Below are 23543 nucleotides of genomic sequence, written 5' to 3' on the forward strand. Positions count from 1 at the left end.
TGAGTACCGACCCGCTCTGAGTATCTGCTTATACCCGAGCTGCCTGCGAGCGCGCGGCTCTGGGAGACAGCTGCACGAGGAGGCACCGTTTTTATTTTCCATCAGTGACGTTTATTCCAAAAAATGACGCAGATTTAAATAAAAGTTGTGTTATTGCTGCTACAGTAGCTCAAAACCAGCCCAAGCTGTAACAAAGTGGCTCAAAGGTCATTTAATAACTTTATTTTTTATATATCTTCCAGAGAGACCTGTGCTGTCTTCCCACGCCGATGGGTGTGTGACAGTTTGGCTGTCCCAGCCTCAAACTATGAGCCACTTAAATCCGGCTATTAATTTGCTATAACTCACCCAAGCAATGACTCTCTCCATCAGCATTTTCTTTGCTGACATAAAAGAGCCACAGATTTAACAACTACATTAAAACCTGACAGATCATAACCATATGCGGCTCTTTAGTGACCTCTAATAAATATATATATATAACCACTTAAATATGCTATGATTAAAGAGAACATGTGTGCATCAATGAAAGAGAAGATTTGAATTTTTAAAAAATGATACCACTGTTAATGAGCTCAAACTTATGCATGAATGTTTTTCATTCAAGTAGAGAATTTTGACCTTCTACCAAAAGAAAATAAAAAGGTTTTTAATCTGTATTTTGTCGGGCTTAATTTAACCCATTTTACCATAATGTTTCTTTCTTAAAGAGCTAAAAGAGTCCTGGTAACTAAGGCAACAGGTGTGCTTTAACTACTATAGACTAGTCCTGCTTACCTGTGCAGTCATCCCCCAAAGGCTCGTTTTGAGCAGGAAAAATTCAGTTTGATCATTTTTGGTCATCTCCCCTTTCAAGACCATCAGAATCATGGCAGTCTTGGTGTATATTACATGGAGGATATGGAGCTGTGATATGTGAGGAAAAGGCTCATCCCTAAAGTTATTTGCCATAATACCGATATGAGGAAGTTTGAGGATTATGATGCCCCTGTCTCTGGCCCTTTCACTTTCACCCATGTGTGATCAAGCTCCAACATAATTCACTTTAACCGTGAATGAATTAAAGAAGCAAGCAGGTCTTTTTTCCTCCGTCCTTCTCACTACGGTAACCTTCTGACAAGTAAAAGCTCCGGTGAGTGTCGGTGTGGGCTGCTGTTATTTGTAAAAACAGAAAGACTTCTTGCCCTGAGCTGACTTCTTGGCGTGTTAAGATTAAACATGTTATTCACACTTGCCCTTCTTCATATGTAAAACGTTGCTTGGCCACCAGAAAGCATTCATTAGCCTGATAACACAGCATGTGGCCATCCCCTCGCTCCTTTAATCTCCCTTCCCTGAGTGACTCGGGGGTGATGTGTTTTGATAAGTGTGTGTGTGTATGTGTGTGTGTTTAAAATGACACCCCTCTCAAGTAAGCACTTAGAGAACCTGCATACCCCTCTCTCTTCTGTCCACATCCCACAATTATCCATCCCCAGAACAGTTTCTGCAGCCTGGATATACCCCAGTGCATTTACCCCCCCTCTTTTAGTTTACGTTCAGCAAGTCCTCGCATGTTCCCCATGCAGAACCTGCTTCCTGAGGTCTGTGAATGGGTTACTTTGCCTTAAGGTATTTATGTGCAGGATGGATATCTGCTGACCCCTCTTAAACTCAATATAAACTTTAAGATTTCTTCGGAGATTTCTTTTAATCAACAGATGTGTGTAGTTTTTTGTGGCTTGTTTTGTAGGATTCAGTCACAATAAGCCGCACATGATCAGTAGGAGTCTCTCGTTCATGGGTTATCTTGAAGCTGTAAGTCAAAGGCAACGGTGATGGTAGCTACCCCTTTCAAGTGATCGCAATCCTCTCTTAATTCAAGCTGCTTCTATCCCCATTTTAAACATTTACTGTTGTTACATACAAGTAATACATGCAAGTAATATTACTGGATGAAACGCCACAACAGATTTTGCATGCTGTGTTTCTAGCTAACCCCCTTCCCTAGAAAAGCCTAATTGCTCTTAATTATGCTTTTCATATTAATGTGTGTCACGGGTAGCCATAAACAGCAGTACCCTGCCCTATCTGAATGACAATTGGTGTAAATGGAGCACAGATAGCTCAGTAGGCACTGCGAGGGGGGGTGGGGTGGCTTTCATGATGTGGCTGTGACTTGACCACAGGACGACTGCTGGAGGTGGAGGACGCAATGTAGATTCATTCGCCAATAGTGAATCATGCAGGATCAGATGCTAACCTGTTGGTAAGGTATTGCTCTGCTGTGCCACGTTAGCAGCCTGCTGCTTTAATATTGCAGCTCGCTGTGGTAATATTTGCATGCAGGCATGTTTTTAAATCCAGGCTGAGATGCTGACACATTTGGGTCAAACGAGTCCTTTTTTGCTGGGAATGCTGTGCATCTCTTTCACTTTTACTTTGATTGCTTTGATTCTTTATCAGCTACACCAGCTGTATAGGTGCTGTACTGTACTTTACATTTTAGCAAATCTGTCTTTAAACACTGAAATTGATGCTCTCACTCTCATTGATTTCTTGTGCATTGCCTCTGTAAAGTAAAAATCTGTCATTTCTTTTTGGTATTCTTTCTTGGACACACGCAAACACATACAAGTCATATAAGTCCTGTGTTTGAACAGTTCTCCTGTGACACCCCATCAGTGAGCTGAACTGCCATCAGAGCTCCTCCGTGTAGTCTCATGTTAGAGGACTCTGCTGGGTTTTAGGTTACACTGGCTCAGTACGAATGAAGCGCTGTAATAGTTGTGGCGGCAAGTGGCCCTCTGGCTTTTCTGGTCCAAGAGCGCATGGCTGGCAGTTCACCACATTCCTTGTACAAACCACGCCAGAGACTGCAGAAGAATAAATCCAGAATAAAGGAGGAACAGAGCAGACTCAGAGCAGCACAGAGACAAACTGAGCAGAACTCCAGCACGAGATCTGAACTCCCTAAATCCACTGCAAGACCTTCGTGTGCAAACTGTGTGCAGAGTCTTACCTGATAATCTTGTGACTGCAGTTGAAAGTGATAAGACTTGTTACTGGTTGTAGTATTACAACATAAACCTTCAGTAACGCCGTAAAATGCTGACGAAAGGCTTCAAACAACAGAAGTAATACCAATGAGCTGGCATTAGTTCACATCGGATCATAAGCTCTATAAAGAGATATTGGCATATGAATATAGAGCGTCTGTCGGGAAGGGACAGATTTTTACTACTGGAAGCTGTCTGGTTTTAATTTGTAGCTTCAGCTGCTTGCAAGAAAACTGTTTTTGCTAAGAGCAAAGGAGGGACTGCGTGATTTCTGCCAAGTTGTTAAACCTGGATGCTGTGACAGTCGTGGGGGTGGTTGTTGAGTACAATTTAATGATGCATTGGATTTGTGTAGAGCAATCTACCCGTTATAGCTCTAATTCTTAATTGTGCACTTAGCACTGTTATGGCACAGACCAAACATATGTGCACCTCTGCACACAGTCATGGAAACCCATGCAGTGAAGCTCCCAGTGCACAGTTTTTGTACAGATGTTCATGTGAGGTTCACGTCACAATTATACAATTAAAGAGTTGATCTTGGAATATCTAGAAGGGAAGAAATTTCACTAACTGACTTGTTGCATTGGTGGACTACTGTTATACCTGACGTATGTTTCACTAGTAATGACTTAACCTGATGTGCATCCGTGAAATGTAACTACACATCGGGTTGCAACTATTTTGACTGGCCTGAGCAGCGGCATTGATTCCTGCTGTGCATTTTTGGCAGTGTTTGAATTTATGAGTCATTGTCTCGATATAAGAAATAACAATCTTAGCATCAATGCAGGGATTCACAAATGTCAACAAATTCCTAAAGGGAAATTGGTTAAACTGTTAGAATGGACGTGAAGGAATGTACAAAGAAGTGGAAAAACTAGAGGGACGAGTATGTTTACCTCTGGGAAAAACTGTCGACAACAAAGAATGGAGACCCAGGAGGGGGAAAAGTCCTAGCATTTTATTTTTGTCAAGTTGGATGGCACTTCATATAAAACACCGGGGCATGACCATACAGTAATTAACATGTACTGCACCAGCATGAGCATAAATGCCTGTTTCCCACTTACGTATGGTTACGTCATATTCTATTCAAAGATTCTCTGCACAAGTCTAAATCAGGCCTAACCACTGCACTGTTGACTTCAGTGAGCTCTTTAGAATGACCCATTCTTTTACAGATGTTTGTAAAGGCACCTGTTGGGTGTAGAAATGGGACTGAAAACACCTGAATTCAAAGATTATGAGGTATGATCAATAGTTTTGTCAACATACAGCACCGAAAGCAGCGAATATCACTTGACCTCATTCACTTTACTGGACATCAGTGGAACTAGAAATACACTATTCGGTTGTAACGTTTCCCTGGTTCTTGATTTTATGTTTTCAACTGCCGTGATGCTTTTAAAGATCTTTTTATTTAGGTAAAAACTAGAAACTGTAGCCTAAAACGATACATTAGCTAACAGTTAATGGTTTTAGCTTTGGTATTAACAAAAAAACATGGAGCTTGACACTTTAGACTGGCAGGAGTCAACCAACGACTTAAAAACTCTGACAGAAAAACCTGAACTGTCATCTAACGATTTGGCCTTTTTTTGGCTTTTTTATGTATACGTATATTGGCATTCATGAAAAATAGAAGGGGGCGTGATATAATGATAGTAATGATGGATTGCATTTATATAGCACTTTTCAGGACCCCTCAAAGCGCTTTACAATACCACTATTCATTCACTCTCACATTCATACACTGGTGAAGGCAAGCTACAGTTGTAGCCACAGCTGCCCTGGACAGACTGACAGAGGCGAGGCTGCCATATCGCACCATCGGCCCCTCTGGCCATCACCAGTAGGCGGTAGGTGAAGTGTCTTGCCCAAGGACACAACGGCCGAGACTGTCCGAGCCGGGGCTCAAACTGGCAACCTTCCGATTACAAGACGAACACCCAACTCTTGAGCCACGATCGATGTGTACATTTAAAATTGTGCCATTTTCCTGGGCGTAGTTACTGGAATAATGCAGTAAAATGGCTTGTAATTCCACGGTCAACCAGAACCAACACCTTATCTTTAAGATAAGACAAAGTGTGCAGAAGACACATTTACTACATTTGTATCTGTCAAAGAAGTCATCAAACGTGTTTGAAATGAAACAAATCAGGTCACGCAGTACTTTCTCTGACACACAAACACTGCATTTTATGTAACATTTAAGACGAGAGCAGTTCCTCACTTTCACAGGAGCTTTTCTCCTGCCTAAACTGCCCATGACGAACGTTCCGAACCATCCTGTCTGTGGACTTCACTCCAGTCTTCCACTTCATCTATGTGACTGTCGTGCAGCTCTGCAAGCCTGTAATAGAAGTTCTGTGGATGGCAGTAGCGTGTCCCCTCGGTGCTTTAAACTCCGCTGAAGCAGCTCAGACCGATAACCCACATTATTCTGCCGACAGCGTTCTCTTATGCATTTAATTGATCCAGTTGAGCCATTACTGCGACTTTGATTTACTAAGTGAGGCAGCGCTGACGAGTCCATCCAAAGTCAATATTTGTCAATGGTGGAATTCATCACAGAGCTTCAGATAACGTAGGAAGGAAATGTTTTGTCAGTGAGGGAAATCAAATTTTATCGGTAGCGTCCTCTAATGTGATTCGGTTTTTATTTGTCAAGTAACTGAGATTAGTTTATGTAATGGTGGAACAGAGAGGGAGAAAGACACAGAGAGGAAATACATCACTGCTTTTCGACTCTCCGCTTCTCTTTTCCCTTTCATTATCAGAATGCATATTTCTGCAGGTCCAGACAACCTTCCATTGATATAGTAGCCCAGCTAATTATAGAGCAGATTTTCAAAGACTTTGCTCACTCATTCCTGCACCATCCCCCCCTTTCCTCCTCTTCCCAGACAGACACAGAGAAGGCCGAGACAGCCTTGATGCTGAGGCTTGTTGTTTTCATTCAACTGTCATATAGCTGATGTCATTTCTTTCTACTTCCTTTGCGGTTTATATTCATCTCCATGACTTTGCATTTTTATGGAGCAGATTATTAAAAAAAAGTTCTTAGCTGATCAAGCTGGACCAAACTCGTTGTTTGGTTTTGTGTTCTATATTTAAAGTTGAGTCTTTGCACCAAACTGAACTGAAGGCTTCCCGTTCACGAGGCCTCATTAACCACTATATAAATACAGGTCATTTACCATTTTACCATTTACGTGTGCGTCTCAGCACCTCAGCCCCGGGTGGGTTGCCTGGCCTGCGATTGAAGTGGTTTCTGCTGAACCGTTCTGTCAAGTCAACCATTCCCAAAAAGCCAGTGACCAGGAAACCACAGCGCTCCCTTGCACTTCTGAGACCTTGCACCCCACACATGCTCCCTAAATTGGCCTGGATAGCTGGTGTCATTAGGGGAGAAAGGGGGAGAAGCTGGAGGCTCTGTTTGTTTATGAAAGGAGGCGTTTCGCTAAAATTATGGTTAAGGCTTTTCATTGCTTTGATTGAGTGAAACGTGTTAGTTATTACACATTGCATTCCTGCGGTGGGACCCTCCATGAGTGCAAGTGCTCCTCAGGCTGTCTGCTAAAATCCCTCTGCTGGTCTTTTGTATATTTTCAGGTGAATAGGCTCCGGTTCCTCCAGAGAAAGTGAACCGTTGGTTTGTTGTTGGTGAAAGGTTTTGCTTAGAGCAGAAATCAAGCATCATGATAACGCGTCTCTCTGCCCTGAGGTGTATGTGAGCGTCTCTACCACACAGACAGTTAATGAATAAAATTCTCCAATTCACTGGTGGCAGGGGGAGCCACCCACCCCCTGACCTTAAAAGCCCGCTGACCTCCCAACCCCCTCCAATCACAGCCCATCAAAACACAAAAGAGCAAACACAGCCGCCTCCATCTTGCTTATCACTCGCCCTCTAAAGACTTGACCGGCCAATTAAAGTGGATTTACCGTTTGACATGAGGCTGAATAGCCACAGGTCGCCAGGCCGACAAAACCCAGTCCTGGGCCTGGTCTAATTAAACTGTCAGATCAATAAAGTAAACAAAGTCATTCGTCCTGGTTGTTACTCATGGCTGCTTTTTTGTCTTTTACTTCCTCCAGGTCCTGTAAGTTGACTCAGATTTCAGTACAGTGCCTGTCGTTTTATGGCTAACATGACCTCCGTAGGGCACGGCAAGTAATCAGATGTTAATCATGATTCTGGGCTTACCCACATTGTGACATTTTCTCTAACTGCTTTATTTTTTGTTATAAATTAACCTGTGACTTGCAACATGTCGCCCTTCCAATCTCCCAATGTGGAGTCTTTAAAACATGGCTGTTATCTCTCAGCACCTTATAGCGCTCCAGGTAGTGCATCCAGGAGCGTCGCCAACAGACAAAACTGGAAGATTTCTTCCACAACATCTGCCCAAACGTCTATCCACACGCATCTGTTATCCTGTACTGCAGCTGAAACTACAACATTTCCTCCAAAGATCAAATATACACATCTGTGCAGGTTAGACTAACTTTACTGCAGCATGCATTTACGACGTCGCACCACATTCTTTTCCGTGGCAACCTGGAGAAATATTGACAGCTCGCAGGGCTGTAAAACCATTGTCGGCTGGCCTTTGTCTCACAAGAAGCCTTTCAGGGCACCCGTGCTGATTCCCTAACTCAAGACTGCCTTTAAATGACTTTATATCCCACCCTGCTTTTCCCTTCCTCTCAGATCACCACCGGCACCAAGAAACATTTAAATATTATGCAATGGTATTATTCATAAGAGAAGTTGGATCTTTGCAGGCAAAAAAAAAAGATAAAAAGTCAAGTGGAATTCTTCTGAAGTCCACATGAATAGCCGGCCCGCTGTCGGCTGTTAGACATTAGTAGGAAGTAAAAGATAAAGGATCTTAAACACTGATGGTGAGTCATACATGTAAAAAATATGAAGAGATTTAAATTAAGTGCATGCTTGCAATTATATTTCAAAGACTTTTTACCAACACAACATTATAGACTGCAGTGAATTTTACTCTATAAGTGATCCTTGACCACAACTGTGCGTCATGACTTTAAAGAAACTCATGCAATGTTACTAAACGCTGGAAAAATCTGGAGCAATGTAAGTTGAAACTGACAGAGTGGCTTTTTAACAGGCAGGAAACACGTGTGATTGTTCAGCAGTCTTTGCCATGCAGGTGTTTAGACTGGGCTTTGACTGGAATGTGAACTTCCCTCACCCTGCCTCTGTATACAAGCGCACGGATCAGCCAGGTTGAGTCTTTTAAAGATGAAAGAGCCTTTTCATCAATCACCGCACCATCACCCGAGTGATGCTAAAACAGAAGGCACCTGTTGGATATGTGGGTGTGTGTAAACGTTAAGCCCGTCACTTTAGGTCTATTTTTATCTGCTTCCTTTGTCCTCAGAAGCAGAAGCTGTGACATTGAGGGTTTTATGCACTCCCATATTAGAATGGCTGTTTAGGTGCTCAAGCTTTGGATTTCTCCATGTATTTAAGATGTTTGTTTTCAATTACAGTATTCTTTGGCCTATTTCTGCTGTTGGCTGTGAAAATAAAACGATACAATGCTTTTATAAGGTGTTGTAGGTGCATAAAGGCAAAAAACAGGTAATTTTGGCTCTTTGATAGGTGGTTACTAGGCAACTATAACTAGGCAATCATAACATCTAACAAAGATAAGACCCATCAGGGGGCAAAGATGTACGCTTCTGCCAAGTTTGGCTGCTCCAATCCTGATCGTGTAGTTGGAGTTTGTGGCCAGAGAAACAAGCAAACACACGCAGACATATGTCTTACACTGAGATTCAGATTTTAGGTTGATTTTAGCTTTAGCCCTGTGACAGACCTGTCCAGAGCATACCCTGCCTCTTGCTCTAAGACAGCTGGGATAGGCTCCAGCCCCCCCGCGAACCTGAAAAAGGATAAGCGGAAGCGAATGGATGGATGGAGGTTGATTTTAGGTCGATTTTAGAAACTTTTCTGACCCCAAAGCGCTCCCGTGGTTGCAGTGCTAGATTTGTCCGTGAGAGTTTTTGACAGCCGTGGCCGTCTTTCTTTGGCTTTGCATGTTTCCCTTGTTTGTGCAGTAGCATCTAATCTCACACACCACACAGGCCTTACCGGTCTGACTCCCAGCAGGAAGTTGTACATACTTAGTCTGTTTTTGTTGTTTAATGACATTTGACTGGTAACAGTGCATTACATCCTGCCACGTGCTGGTAAAACCCAGAGAAAATACAAATGTATTTAAAGATTAAAAGCAGTCAGGCAAAGTATTTGATTTCTTTTTGAAACTCAGTGACTAAATCGTCCCATATCATCATCATATTATAGAAACTCTCTCTGAAAAAACAGATATTCTGTTGCCTGTAACTTTGTCTCTCAGTGATCATTTACATGATTTTATCAATGTTTCAGTTCACCAAGGTCTAATGCGCTCTAAAAATGTGACATTGTTTACCATCTCTGCTTGACAGCCTGCCGCTCCTCTCACAGCAGTGATAATGGTGCTTCGGTTCATGTCGACCTCGCAAACTTAGCAACATTGTCACAAAATTCAGCGACGCTTTTTAAGTAAGCAAATCAGCAAAGGTCACACTGAGTTTGTTCATCGTGTGGGAGGAGACAGTGTGTTGCTTACATTCTTATAGCTTTCTCCCTGTGTGATCTCATCATAACTTTAATGTTTAACTATTGTGTTTTTGTCAGATTTTTCAGGCAGACGACGCCACTTTTATCAATCAAATGGTCAAAAACGACAAGAAAATACACAAAAGGAGGTACTGCTGAAGAAAAAACCTTCTCCAAGTGATCTCATGAACCTCCCTCTGCTCCTCTCATTTGACTTCTGTCATTTCAGAGTCCAACTCTTTCTCTGCGGTCTTATCTGCCCCCTGCTGTGCTTGTTCCCTCCTCTGGGCTTTCTCCCGTCACACTGATTTGCACTTTTGGTGATACAAGAGGCCGCTGGAGTGTTTTTGAACAAACTGACCTGGATACAGAGGTTTTGTTGGTCTGCCTCTTGACACTTCAACACCATGTCACTGTCTAAACTCATTCCTTTATTTATTCCTGCAGTCTTCTGGGGATTATTTCTGTTTTAGGAAAAACACGGATTTCCGTTTGTTCGGACGAGTCGAGGTTTAATGCCTCAGATAACACTGGACAGGTCAGGATGACTCTTCACTAACCAGCTCATTGTGCCGTGAAGCACATAAATTCACCCTCCTTCAGCTTTTGTTCCTCCCTTCTTCTTCTTACCCTCCTCGTCTGGGACATTTCCTCGCCATCCCGATTAATCTTTTATTTTCGCCAGTAATTTCGGAGCCTGTCCACTGCCTCCGGCTTTTTTTTTTATACTTTGTTCTTCCCTTCTGACTGCAAGCTTTCTCTGAGCTCTCAGAGTCTCTCTCTATCACTGTCCCTCTTTTCAGTATCCTAGTTTCTTTTTTTGGGATTCAGCCAGTTCCGCTCCCAGCAGCCCCACTGGGAAGAGACCATCCTGCTATAGCAGCAAAAAAGTGCAGTGCCATAAAAATGGATGACCTGTTCTCCATTATGTTCTGCTTTTCAGTTTTCTGAATTAAACATTTACTGACCACCAATCAACCCTGAAAATACACGCTTTGTACTCGCAGTAAATCTGCTTGGTTTAATATTTAATGCAGCTTTTCAGCACTTGTGTATAAATCACTCCACAGTGAGTTTTTTTTAAATGAGGGGCTCCAGACTCAGTGTTGACTGCAGACCTTCACTGGAGTCAAACTGGAGTAATCAAGCATCCTGTGACTCAGACTGAAAGAGAAACAGAGTTCTTTAGATTTCCAAGGAAATCCTTTGAGGTTTATTGTGACCATTGTTACTGATCTCATAACACCTCAAACTTCCACTGTCAGTTCTTACCGTTATCTATGTAATTAAGAGAAAATGGGATATTCTAGCTTATTTCTGACATATTTCCAAGAAATTGATTCTCATCCTGAAGGAAATTCCCAGTAACCAGCCTGAAGAGCTCACTGGGGAGTTCAGAGGGAACTTCCACTGATATCTGAGCTCTGGAAACATGTGTTGAAAGAAATGTCGTACTGTTGTTTCTGCACAATAGGTAAATCCACAGACTCCACCTGTTTAGATTCTCACACACCCCGGCATTATGTCTGTCCAGAGCTTGTGTGGAGCTGTGTTCTGTAAGTCTACCATAACAAACTACTGCTTTGTATACTGTACACACAAGAAATGGCACAGTTCATCAGCAGCTAAGTGGGGGGATAACACCTAAGTGTTCAGCACTCTGGGAAGTGGGGATTGGTGGAATAAAGTGAAATTATATTTGACGCAAACCCAGATTTATAACCTCCATCGAAACTGCTGTAGGGCTGTTGGGGCTTTTTCTACTTTCTATCTTCATACCGCTCACACCATCTACAGCAGAGGAGCTTTGTTACTTGAGTTTTAATTCAGTCACACCACTTCTGTCAAGGTTTTGTGTTAGTTAATTATTTTTTGTTTACTTTCTGTTTCACTTGTATCTCATTTTCATCCTTCTGCATGTGTATAGTCAGTGTTTCCCTTTGTCCTTGTCAGTTTGTCTGGTTTTACTCTGTGTTTGATTACTTCACATGGCTCTGCATCCTGTATATGGGTACACCTCAAACAACCCAGACAAAAGAAAATTATTATTTATAACTGCAGTAATATTTGGCAGCATGAATCTGGGAGCTTCCTGACCTTCCATGCTCATATCTGCATATGTAGAAGGCAGACAGAGCAGCAGCAAGAGAGCATAGCAGGCATCAATAGCGGATGGATGGATGGATGGATGGATGGATGGATGGATGGATGGATGGATGGATGGATGGATGGATGGATGGATGGATGGATGGATGGATGGATGGATGGATAGATAGATAGATAGATAGATAGATAGATAGATAGATAGATAGATAGATAGATAGATAGATAGATAGATCGATAGGCAGGCTCTAGCCCTTCTGTGACCCTGAATTAGGGGGATAGATAGATAGATAGATAGATAGATAGATAGATAGATAGATAGATAGATAGATAGATAGATAGATAGATAGATAGATAGATAGATAGATAGATAGATAGATAGATAGATAGATAGATAGATAGATAGATAGATAGATAGATAGATAGATGGGCTCCAGCCCTTCTGTGACCCTGAATTAGGGGGATGGATGGATGGATGGATGGATGGATGGATGGATGGATGGATGGATGGATGGATGGATGGGCTCCAGCCCTTCTGTGACCCTGAATTAGGGGGATGGATGGATGGATGGATGGATGGATGGATGGATGGATGGATGGATGGATGGATGGATGGATGGATGGATGGATGGATGGATAGATAGATAGATAGATAGATAGATAGATAGATAGATAGATAGATAGATAGATAGATAGACTCCAGCCCTTCTGTGACCCTGAATTGGGGAGATGATGGATGGATGGATGGATGGACGGATAGATGGATGGGACTTTAAGTTTGATTTGGTTTTAGCTTTCCTGTTGGGCTAAGTCTTTCTTTCTTGGCTTTCATCTTGGCTCAAGTTGAAATAAACCTGCTGCGGTGAGTCAGGATAGGGAGAGGGGACAAAAAGGGGAGCGCTGGATTTATAGCACAAGGCAAAACAAGAGTACTGTCAAGAAATGTAACAGTGCAATAGTTGTTTGATCTCAACTTTTAACTGTTTAAAGCTGCCGTTGTGCTGAGTATGAATTGCCGTGCTGTTGTTGGAGGGAAGCTGATCGTACTGCAGGGGCTGTCCTGATAAATGGAATATGGGCTTGGGAAGCAAAGAAAACTGACTGGAAAACTTTTTCTCCTCAGTTAATTTGGTAAAGTATGAGTGCTGTGGTCAACAGTGAAAAGCAGTAAATCAGCAGAGAAAGTGAATGCAACCAAAAAGAAGGAAGGCAGGATAGCGATCCTGCTTTGATGCCCCAAGGTGTGTGAAACAGTGATTTCAAGGGTCATCACAGCAGGACAGGAGTTCAGGTTTGTTTTCATATGAAACGTGACCCCGTGGCTTTGTTTTATATGTATCAGCTGCTACCTTATGAAAGTATTCTGATTGTCTAAAAACAAGATTTACAGTTTCGGTCACTACAGTTGCGGTTTTGACTTGTTTTCGCTCTCAGACCCAGGAGAAAAGGTTCCTGGAAATAGCTTTTTATGGGGAGTCTTTTATGGGAAATGCGAGGGCTGTGTTGACCGCTGTTGCATCACAGGACTAATAGAGGGTCGGTCTGCTGTGGATTGTTCACATCGTTTTATCTCAAGAGAGTATTCCCTCCCTCGGGGTGTATCTGATATAGTAGGATGTGATGCACCAGAGAAAAATACCTAAAGGCAGTGCTGTGCTCAAGCCCCATCTGTTGGCTGTCAGCCTGCAGCTTAAAATGCGGCGGAAGGTGTCTTTCATTAGAAGCACTGACTTTCATATTGGCTCTGTCCTCCTTTAGGAATACTGCTAAACTCCAACCCGACATCAGGGTTTGTTTGTGTGTGTCATGTTTTCCTTTCACTTTCTGGGAAAAACTGAAATAGTTTGTGAAGTGCATTCCAACTCCTTCACATTTTTAAGTGTCACTGGTGGTTTTATTGTTACCTCACAGAAAATTGAATCAAGTAGTCAAATGGGCAAATGAGGTCGGCAGAAATCGTGTATCTGTGGGGAAAGTGCTGCATAATAAAGATGAACACAGAGCAGATTAGCGAGCCTATTAGGCACTTTTTGTTTTGAATATTGGAATACACAAATTACCCACACCTATCTGTGTGAGAGGTTTGCCCTTCTATCTGCGCACAACAAATTTGACTAGATAGTCCTTCAAAGCAGCTCAGAATTCATTTGCATTCAAACTCTGCATCACGTGCGGTCAGATGTGTCCAAATAGAGCTTAACTTTTCACGACCAAATGTTTCCTAGGCACATTCCGCATGAAGCCACACCCGTATTTAGAGCCGAAGTCCTGAAATATGATCACACAGGGTTTACTTTGAGTCTCTGACCTGGACATCTCAGCCACGTTTGTGGTATTTGTCACTTTTGAGCATTTTTAGTGGAATTATCTGGCAAATAATATGTGCTGCTGAGAAGTTAATTGTACTAACAGCCTGTCCAAGAAGTCTGTGCTTCAGCTTTGATGAATGCTTTCTACCTATGCACTCACCAGTGTGTCAGGGGCAACTTTGGGCATTCCAGTTAGTAGAAGATCTCCTCATCCTTGGCTGAACCTGTATCTGTGCCTTTCTAATCAAGCTTTGCAGTTTTATCTGAAAACTTAGCCCTTCAAACTACATATATGGTCACTTCTGACTCCTAAAAATGATCATGGTGGTGGCCATAATGATGAAATTGAGGCTTGAAAACAGAAAGCCACAAAAAATAGTAACTGTATGGTGGCTATAGAGTCATACAGTCTATGTTCCGAGGCTGAAAACACCCGCTCTCCAGAATCCCCACCTTCCAGTTCATGGGGGTAAAGTGGATATGTGTCAGATGATCCAGCTAGAAAAGATAAACTCACACATATACATGCACAGTGATATGTCTGAGTGGGATACAGACATAAAAGCGCTTGTGCAAATGAAATGGAAAGCAGGTCTTGAACAGCTGCCGCGCTGAAACAGGCCGACGTTGGGGCAAAAGTCTACCCTTGCAGATCTCTTTGTGCCGGCGAGCTGCATGCCAGCCGGCTGGCTGCTGGGAACCTTTGTGTGACTCATTACCTCTCTATTGAGCAACACAAAGATGGGGCGCACTTGCCCATCAGAGCTTGGAGTCTCCCGGTCCCAGTCTTCACCTTATCGTGAAGTCAAGGTCACGGCCCCCGTGCTGAGACGACGCCTGGCGTCTTCATCGCCCAGCAGCCAATCGGTGACTGCGATCTCGGTCACGGGATCCGTTTGAATAAAGCTGTCAGTGGGACGTCTCTCCATTCACTTAACGTCTGGGTTGTTACCTTGGCAGCACTTTGTCTAAGAGAAGAAATGTCTCGGGCAGCACCCATTGATAACCATTGATTTGAATTCTTTCACTACATGTGTCCTCAAAGTGTGCCCTTGTCTTCTTTTACTGCCCCCGCTGTTTGCTCACCCTTAAACTAAATGCCACGGTGGCACCAGTCTGTGACAGAAAGGCCTCATTTATCTCCTTGATGATGTCTATTCACTCCTGTCATAAAGCTGCTGGGTCTTTGTTTAGCATAGAACATAATTGTTAGTTTGAACAGGGTGGGCCAAGAGGTGGGGGGAGCTGTACTGTGGATATTGTTTTCGGAGGGGCAGGGAAAAAGGGGAGTGGATGAGGTGGATCAAAGATACCTTGATTCTGACAGAATAACATCGTAATCAAAAGCATGTGTTTCAGGCGATCCAGGTTGAATACAGAGACCTGAGAAAAAGAAGCAGATACGGTGTGAAAAATAGTTGCCGTGTTATTCTGGGCTTATAAACATACTCAACTGCATACTTGTGCAGATTATGATGATTTACCTAAAGCAACAATTTCTCTGTTTTTGGGGGGGGGGGGGGGTTCCCTCGCTCTCCCTCAACATGTGTTGATTTTTCTTTTCAGTGAACCAGCTCATATCAGGTTAACCCTCTGTTTCAATGTGGGAACCTGTAAGACTCTATCAGCGCCATCTGTGACACTGCAGATGGCCCTGCTTGTTAAAGTGGGCCATGCTAGGACCCTGCCGTCTACCCAGGACGGGACAATGGAGATTACGGGTGTCTGATCTCTTGGTTTAAACGCACAGTCTCAGGGCTGCAGGACACAGGGAGGGGCTCACTGCCCTGATCTTTGAATCAAGGAATTATAAGACACAATGTCATTTACCCTCTCACTGAAGGTTCACAGGGATATATTCACGTCATCTCACATGTAGCCATGCAGCATTGTCTTGCTTTTGTGCTAGTGTCCACAACTTACATGAGATGAAATAAATAAATCAAGCCTTAAAACGCCAGAATTATTAAACAATCATTTCATTCTCCCGTTACTATGGCAGCCAAAGTTTTCTGGATTCTTAACAGACATCATATTAAATATAGATACTCTTATTATGCAGAAATTAAAATGCTACGCTTGACTCAAATGCAGATGTTCTACATACCTCCGGCTGTTTTTACTGACAACTTTGATCAAATTTCCAAAATCTAAAAATACTTCTAAAATATTTTACGTCACTTTTTTTCTCTCTTCTCTGAGTGCATGGTCTCCATGTGCATATCTGGATTTTCTCTAAAAGTCCAAAGACAGCTTGTTCATTTAATTAGTGGCTCTAAATGGGCTGGCGGTTGTCAGTCCCTCTGATAACCCGGCAGCCAGTCCGGGGCGTACACTCCTTCTCGGCCTCCTTATAACCTTGAAGTTGATACACAGTTGGGGAAATGTATGGATAGCTTTGGATCTACATAATATTTTTTCATTTGGGTTTCATTGTTTAGTTAACTATAGCAGCCTGGTACATGAAAAAGGGAGTATTTTATTTTAGACATGAGTGAAAAGCTGTGCGGTCGAACAAAAATCTTTGTACTTTCTGCCTTGAGATCAAGCTTTGCTCTTGTCCGGAGCACATTCCCACACCCTATTTGGTGATCCATGATTCTTGATTGTTGTTGATGTTGGTGCTCTGCCAAAGAACGATGTTTGCTCAACCTGTAGGGCTGCCAGAGTGAAACGTAGCTCTCCGGCAAACAGAAGAACGTGCAGAAGATGCAGCGTTAAAGCCTAGGAATGATGGTTTCAGTCTTACTTAATGGGTATGACAGTCAGTTTCCCACGAGTAGAGCCGTTTTGACACTAATTTACTCCTTTAATGTCCATGCTTTTTTTTTCTTTTGCTACGTCAGTGATTCTGGCCAGTCATTAAGATTCAAACTCACCTCTTGAGCACTGATCCTGATCTTATTAAGGAAGTGTTGTTCTGCGAGTGAGAGTTTAACATCACAGGCTGAGCCAGATTCTCTTGGCTGCCTCATTTAACATGAATAGCTGATGTGCAAGTCTTCAAAAAAATTTGACGGCTCTCTCCCAGTAATGTGATCAAGCAGTAGAGACGCTGTTCTCGAGCATGTGTGTTTTGGCATTGTGGTGAATCCTTAGTTATTGCGCAACAATCACTTGACTTGTTCCTCTTCCCATAGCTTTTGTTTTCATGACCTTTGTCATGTGAATACTTAAGAAATCCGAGATGTTGGGAAAGATCCAAGGCTAAGGTATAGTCGAGTGATTTAGTTCTCTGTTTAAGCCCTCCTCACCCGTGAAACACCTTGTGATTTATGACTTCATCCGAGGGAGTAAAACAGTCCCAGAAAATGTGTCTGGTCACTTTTCAATCCAAATATTAGAGGTTACTGCACTTCGTATATCTTAAACTGTTATTATACATGTAACTGTATGTATTCTAATATTCTCCAGGCTTGACTCATCCTCTATTACACATGTATTTCTTACATATTTGTTTCTAGAGCAAGGTCTTCATAATAACACCAACCAGTGAAGGTTTATTAATAAATATGGTATATAAATATAAATCTTTTTAAGATTTTGGAGCTTAAATGCCTTTTAGGTGGAGACAAATGAATGATGCACTCAGTTAATGTAACGCTATTAACCCGTTATAACAGTAATTGTGCAGAGAAAACAGTCGAGCTGTAAATGTGCAGCTCTGCACACTGAAGGAGAGAGGACGGAGACGAAGAGAAACAATCAGATGTTTATTTTCCACTTCTGGCTAAAGGTTTAAAGATTGGAAGGAGGAGGACTCAAACACCAACAACAGAGATAATCTAAAATCCAAATCTTTAATCTATGTGCTGGTATTCAGTCAGAGTCCATTAGACCAGAGAAGGAACAAAAACACAAGGAAGACTGGGAACACTGGTAATATCTGAAAAGAACAAGGCAATCTGGAAAATAAATGAAGGAAAGCAGGGGCGTCTATATAGTGGTGTGATTGGGAACAGATGTAGCAGAGTAAGCACAGGTGATAATAATGAGGGTGGGGCAGATTGTTGTAAAGAAGTGGGAAAACTAACCCTGGGAACACACTGGGTGTGGATGCATCACGTTCCAGCTCTGACACGGATGCTTGCCGTTCCATCAGATATGCTGCAGCACATCTCAAAAGTATCCCAGGCTACAGCCACACGTCGTCTTTTTGACTAATACCTCTGTTCACATGGATGTGCAAAAAGGACATGAATATGACAAGAACATGCTAAAGCAACAGGTAGAGATGTAACTGTAACGATATAGAAGGGCTGGCCAATCAGTTGCCTGCAAATAATGACACAAGAAATGGAGATAAAAGTTCACACCTTTAACGTTTCAAAATCTGTTTTCCTTGTTCACAAAGAAACACAGAAACAGTTTCTGCAAATCTTCACCCAGAAACGAGTTTTTTTTTTCTATTTCCACTGACATAAAACAGATTCCGCAACATTCCTGATGTCATCTGAAGCCGTGCTAAGGACAGAACGAAACTCTGTTACAGACATGGACTTAGAGGTGCAGTTTGTGTTTTCTTCTGGCTAACAAGAGGGGAAGTAAGACCAAAGATTACAAAATAATTGTGAAAAATTAACAGCAAATCAATAGTACAGACTAGCCACAGAGCACAGAATAACTTAAAACAGTAAATTGGAGCTGTAAGCTAATTGTGAACATGGACAGTTAACTAGCTCTAGCTCTTGTCTACAGCCAAAAATCTTAGTCCCACCAGCAGGAGGTCAGCTTAAGCCTGTTGGGCCACCGGGCTCGTAATACTCCGGGGGAAAACCCTGCAATTTGCACCGCATGCAAAACCAACTCAGATTCATGCATTACAGTTATGACAATGAAAGAGTACTTTAACGTAATTTGGGGTTCAGTCTATCATTCATCCTTCCATCACTGCTCACTTCATCTCAGTGCCTCCATTATGTTTAAGTCCTGTCTGCAAACAGCAATGCATTTCTAATAGCAACACGCAGGGATGCATGCCTCTCCAGTGATGTCATGTGCGGCCAGTCATGCCAATAAGCAAGAACTACGCCGTGCTTCTTCTTTGAAAGGCACTGGGGCAGCTGCTTCCTTGTTCTCCATCTGTGAAATGTATATGTTCAACCCGGGCCTTTGTTGCTCGGAGACGATGGCACTGACCCAGGGTCAGGGGTATGTATCACACTGTGGCTACCCATTGTGAAAACATACACATTTGTGGTATTTTAATGCAATTTGACTTGGACCAGGTGTCATCTTCTTTCAGCAGCTTTCAAAAGGAAGGAGCGGCGTTTGTAGTGATTGAAGGGGAAATTGAGACTGAGGTATGAGTGGAAATATGCACAGGGATAAGAAGTGGCATCAACAAAGCCATCTGTCAGTTTGAGTGTGGGCAAACAGGAGTGTTAGGCGTGCAATCTGTGTTTTCGCACTGTTGTTATATTTCACAATAAAGGTTATTTTTACACTCTGAAGGACTATAATTGAACCACTAAAGTAGATTCTTATTAAGTGCTTTGCAATAATTATCACAAGACTGTATATAAAAGATGTACATACCCATTATGACATCACCTACTTGTGAAGCCTGTTTTAAAGCCTAGAGTTGAGTGATTTGGACAACACCTTTTGTGTTTTCTGAACCTCAATGTAGCAAGCAACGCAACGGACAAACTGACCTTATACACTCAAATACACAGGCACATCCAAAATTATAGCCTTCTTTAACCCTCTATATTACTCTTATTGGAACCATTATTTTCCAAATTATCATCATGTTGCATTATATCAGATTTGAAACTAGCAATTGTGGCCATAAAATTATTGGGAAAATGTTTACTGAGATCACAAGTAGATGTCGAATGAAAGCTATTTTTTCATAGACTTGACAATCTGACGTCTTTATGCAACTAGAGAATTTGCCCCCTGCTGGTCATTTGAAATAATTCTGATGTAGGGCATTTCTGCACTTGATAGAAGCTAGCATAAAGCTTTATATATATATATATATGACTCAATAAAACTGACCTGTTATGCTCATTTCCAGGTCCATATCTTTATTCATGAATATTGTTAGTGTAGCTTTTCATGATTCAAAGTTCAAACTCATCCTTATTTGTCTTCAGGGCTTGAAAATAAAGCAACTGGGCAACATTTTATCTCTTCTTCAGTTTTAAAACAGCTGATGGAGAGTGTTTAACCCCTAATGTTCCTGTCCCCTCCATCACCTTCGAGAATACTAGATGCCCTAAGAGCAATTATAGTTACGAGTGGCTTTTTCAGGAGGAAGAGCACCCCCTGTAGCAGTCAGATCGGTGGTTTGATCCCCTACTCCTCCTGTCTGCATGCTAAAGCATCTCCTTGGGCAACATAGTGAACCCAGAGTTACCTCTGAAACATCCCTCCAAGAGTGTGTGAGTGTGTGTGAATGTTAGACAAGGTGCTAAGGTATAGAATAAAAGCACTTGCCGCATTGTGTGCAGCATTTCTTCTTCCTCCTCTAGTTTTTTCATACCAGCTTGTAACCAGTGCAGGTCAGAGCTGAGCAGAGGCGCCCTGGCTTGGTGTAATGGTTGCCATAGCACATATAAACTAACATGTTGCTGTTAAACTTGGATGCTTGGACTGTGTGGGTCTATTGATTGTCCCAAGTCAGTTGTAGTTAGTCATATCCACATTTATGGAGGAGCTGAAGATAAAATTTTCTCAAAAATAGTCATGGCTTAACAGCAGGGTTTTTATGGCCTTATTTGCTGTATTACAACGTGAAGAAACACACCCTTTAAAAAAAAAGCCGAATACAAATTGGTGTGTTTGGCAGCTGCAGCATAATTCATGCAGTCATACTGAACTTTCTTTTCCATTTATTGCCCCACACTGGCTGACGTCTGCTGTAAGTGGGAGAAAATGAGCATGATTTACAGTCACTAGTGTTGCATTAACTGTGGTGTTTTACTGGATTCAATTGGTTAGTGTTGACAGTAAGGATTGTTGGTGTCTGGTGTTGTAATCACGTTGCTTTTGTTGACATGGACGGATGTCCGTGGGAGTGGTTGTTGATCACTCGAACAAAGAAGTCTTTCATTGACTGTTCAGACTGGATAGAAATTTTATGATAAGATGTCAAAAACAAGGTCCGTCTTCGCTCACTGGAATTTCACATACAGCTTTGAAAATATGAGGACGGTCCAGTGTGGGCGTGGTGTGAATCATCATTTAGAAGCCAGTTTGTTTGTCTTTTTTAGCTTGTAGAGCTACTGGATAATGAGTGAGTCAGTGTAGTGAATTTGCAATATGATTTTTTTTCTTAATCTGCCTTTTATGATACTGTAGTTTGAACCCTGCTATCTTTTCAGGGTTCTCTTTGTTACTCATTTCTGCAAAGTCGTTTGTGTTGTAGTCCTCCAGTGTCACGCCACATGGCTTTCATTCTTCATGGGCATCAGCGAACGTCTAGGAAATCAGAGGAGCGGGGAGAAGGAAAAGAGAGGGTAACCTTACAGTCCTGACATTTCCAAAGCCCTGAGGGTGAAAGAGTACAGAGGTGACGGAGGATACATTCCTCTGAGCAGATGTGACCTGTCCATCTGGACTTTTACTTTCCGCAAGGTCACAAATAGCTGAGGAGTTACTTGGAAAGGAAGCTGGAAGTGTGATTCTGTCAATTCGCTCATGTTTCTTGTCAGATATTGCGCCATAATTACATTGTTTTCACACCCGAAGGAGTGACGAGGCTAAACCACAATCCACTGAGACCTCATTTCCTTCCACAAACAAACTGTGGAGTGCTTCCAGAGGGGCCCGGCTAGACCTTGATTACTCATTGTTCCTAAATCACTGGGAGTCAGCATGGAAACATACAAACACATCAGATAAAGTTTAGTTCCAGGCGAGATGAGACTCTCTGTGACCTCACACTTGTTCTCTCTAAAAGCCAACGATGCGTTCTAAAAAGTGTCAGCCTGCCTCGTCTCTCTTATGCAAATTGCTGTTTCATTTTCCTTGGCACTTACAGAAACTGTTGGTCATGTAGCTGTTGTAACATTAAATATTTAACATGACCACAGATGGGAGCAGCGGCATCCTCCACGTTCGCTTCAGGCAGCAGCTTGACAACAACATCTGCAGCTCTGCACTTAACCTCACACTTACAGATGCCTCGTGCTCCGTGCATCGCTTCCATCCTTCCCGTGGCTCATGTTTTGGCTCGTTATCTGAGGCATTTTGGACTTGCGCAAGTTTCTGATTTGTTCTCCGGTTGCATGTGTATCAGCCTTGTTCGCCAGTCTTTCTTTCACTTTTGCTTCTTGCTGTTTATGCAGAGGTGATGTCAACAAGCTTGCGCAAATCTTAACCAGTTTTAATACTGCACAGCTTGCAGCGGCTTGTAGTATTCAAATTTCTTTTCTTTCCAGTGAGGTAATTTCCAGGTGGATCGTAAATACTGCATTCCTCTCTCTACCTGTATGACATAATACTGCTACAAAATTAGAAAAATATACCTTTGTGCCTTTAGAGCAGTCTGACTTTTACATACACTGACCTCAGTTTTTGAATCCATTATTGCAATAACAAATATATGATAGAAAATAATGAAAAGTATTACAAATACACTTTTTAGGATTTGTCAGGAAATAAACCCACCTGAAATAAAAATATTTAAATACTGCAACTTAAAAGAATTAAATTAGTTTATAGTGCAAACAACAATAAAGTCTCAAATGTATTTTCACTGTCAGTGCCAGCTCTTCTGGTGCAGAGAAGACTAGCCTTCATCCATCCAAAGACTGTCACAGATTGTCTAAAAGTACCAGTGTGCTGTTTCAGTGCAAAATGAAATAGAAATGTTTGCTATGTAATAAAAAAAGGCAGAAGGCTGTAATCAAGGCAAAATACTGGTTTCATAGTCAACAAACAGGATTATACTGTAGCTGCCTGTTTATTTACTCATTTATTTGGTTGACAGCACATTGTGCAGTTGCATTTGGATATTTCTTTACATTAAATGTTGAAGTTAAGCTGTACACCTGTCCAAATGGCAATATGTAAAGTGATATCTCATTAGTGTGTTTATATGCCATTTAACATTTTGTGCTGTACCGTATTTTATCGGGTTATAAGGTGCACAGTCGATGAAAGTGTCTGTTTTCATACACCGGATTATAAGGCGCATTAAAACACTTCCCTACCATTAATTCATTAATGTTGAATTCCCTCGCAGCTGCTCTATTGTCTAGTGTCTATCAACACCATGCTGTTGCAGTATATTAGTGGCTAACCTTGTATTGTGGATGAATTATCTCAGTTGTTCTCCTGACTGAAGTTTGGTCCGTTTACAGCATCCTGCCATGCGATTGAATTTGTCCCTAACCATAGGGAACCCTCACAGTGTTTATCGAGTGGAAAAAAGTTAACGTTCATCCTCCAGCTTCACTGTGTTTATGTTATGCTAACATAGCTATGTTG

The 23543-nt window shown here is 42.1% G+C and overlaps 1 protein-coding gene across 2 annotated transcripts in view; it reads left to right on the top strand.

Moving 5' to 3' along the window:
* The window catches only part of nhsa (Nance-Horan syndrome a (congenital cataracts and dental anomalies)), a 67634-nt gene that overhangs the window by 494 nt on the left and 43597 nt on the right, over positions 1-23543 (top strand). Inside the window, exon 1 of one of the 2 annotated variants that reach the window (XM_085398354.1) lies at positions 19-2248. The exons of the other annotated variant lie outside the window; for it this stretch is intronic. The gene's annotated coding sequence lies outside the window, so the exon portion shown is untranslated. Of the gene's footprint in view, positions 1-18; positions 2249-23543 lie in introns of those variants that run through there. 2 annotated transcript variants of the gene reach the window in all.

This window comes from Rhamphochromis longiceps, linkage group LG23 (assembly GCF_057381845.1).
Source record: "Rhamphochromis longiceps isolate RC_006_pf linkage group LG23, R_longiceps_female_GT1.1, whole genome shotgun sequence".
Lineage (NCBI taxonomy): Eukaryota > Metazoa > Chordata > Actinopteri > Cichliformes > Cichlidae > Rhamphochromis > Rhamphochromis longiceps.